Raw genomic sequence first — 2,067 nt, 5'->3', positions numbered from 1 at the left:
TCATCTCTAAGAGTAATTTAACTTTTTTTCTCAGCCTGTTTATGTTCAAGAAGTTTGGAGAAATCATTTTTGCTAGATTATATTTTTTTTTGTTTAATTGCAAATATTTAAGTTCATTATAAATACAACAATTACTCTAATCTGTTAAGTAAAACTCTTTGAATAAAACTGTGCTTAATCAATTCTCCTTGTGCATGAAATTAAGATTTCTGCTAGATTTTCGTATACAGCTAACCTAATGTGAGCTCTCTATATATATTTTTTTATTATTTCTTTTCTCCTCCAGCTCTGCAGGAATAGGGACCATAATTTGCAGTCTCTAAACTCCCAGAGATTTTCTTCATGTCCTGCCAGTCTTGTCATTACTGTCTAAATATCTTTTACTTAATATATATATTTTTTTAAATTAGACAGTCAACTCATCAATTCCCTGTACTCAGACTGGTTTTCTATGTTTATTTATTCTGATAATTAATTTTGACTAAAACATTGTTGTCAGTGCTGCAGATTTTTTTAGGTTTAACTGTTTATTATAATACTAAGGAAAATAATTACTTAGTGGTTATAGTAAAAGATACAATATGATAGTTACAAAACAAAACTGTCCAGCTCCAGGTAGATAAAAAAAAATTCTGTTTCAAAAATCTGTTTAAACCTGTGCTGCTAATCTATTGATTTGTGATCTAAATTAGTTAGTAACCAATGCAAGTAAATTGTCAAATCTAAAGCTGCACATCTGTTATTTATCATTTGGAACAAAAGAGTGAGCAATCGTATATTGCTGGTTTTTCCCGTTTATTAAGAATGTCATTGTGTTATAATTAAATAAATGTCCTGGTAACTTCCAGCAGGGGAAACAGAGTGCTGACAAATGACCAGGTGTTTTAACAAACAAATCTAATTATTTTTTTTTAACAAATCCTTTGGCTTTAAATTGTGGCCCTTCCAGTGGAGAAGGAGGTCTTGTTGCTGTCTATAATATACCCTCCCACACTTCCCCACATTTCTTTCTTTTTTATATAGTTGATATAGGTCATAACGCAATCACGCTAAAACTTTCCCTCTTGTCCACATACTACTATGAAATACAATAAATTAAAACTGTGTTTTCCAAATAAAATGAAATATTGTCTCTGGATTTAGAAAGGGATGAATGATACACCCTCACACTCTCTGCACCTCCTTCAGCAAAACCCCCTTGCTTTCTGGTAAGTGACAAGGCTGACAGACAAACTCTGTTGTTGAATTAGCATCATAATGGTGGGAAGCACAGCCTCCTGGTGGTGTTAGCCATCCTGACACCAGCTACAGGTCTAATGAGGGGGACTCCTGCTTCTGCATTCCTTCTCCATTGTCAGGAAGGGGATGACAAATCAGCAGTGCATCACAAGCACACCACAAATGATATGTTGACAAATGCAGATATTTCACTTTTAATTGACACTAAGAGACAGAGGTGATCCACATGCCACAGCTTCTTATGAGATAAGAATGAGACAAGCTTCGAAAGTGATATGTAAGGGGGAGAGAAAGCAGTGGGGGTTGGAGAATGTTGTCAGGGTAGGAAGAGTGTTGGAAAAAACACTCTTGAAGTAGGCCTTGGTAGATATTAGATTTTTGTGTAGGTGTCATTTTTTTAATCTGAGGATGTTATTTGAAGTGGAGAAGAATGGGGAGATAAGAAGTGTGTATTTCTGAGAGTTGTCAGTGCCAATAACAGCTGTATCATAGTTTTAAAATCCAAGCGACTCCACTAAACCTTGACAACATTGCAGTTTCCTTTATCCAGTTTGGCTTTCTTTAAAAAAAATAATCAAAGGCTACAATAGAGCTTGAAATATTTGCTTTGTTTGCTTAATACTATTTTTAAATTTTTGAGCTTAACCTGCTGGATGATAAATGTACAATATTTTATTTTAAAAAAAATGTTATAGGGATTCTGCCACAAGTCATATTCCCTATATTAATCTGATTGTTTCCAAGACAAATATTTTTCTTTAAAATTACATAAAATAAGTTAGTACTGCATTGAGTGCTACAAGAATAACTTCTATATTTAAATGTTAA

Source organism: Cyprinodon variegatus, unplaced genomic scaffold (genome assembly GCF_000732505.1).
Source record: "Cyprinodon variegatus isolate N-32 unplaced genomic scaffold, C_variegatus-1.0 Scaffold1225, whole genome shotgun sequence".
In the NCBI taxonomy this organism is placed as follows: Eukaryota; Metazoa; Chordata; class Actinopteri; order Cyprinodontiformes; family Cyprinodontidae; genus Cyprinodon; species Cyprinodon variegatus.
This window is presented reverse-complemented; position numbering follows the sequence as displayed.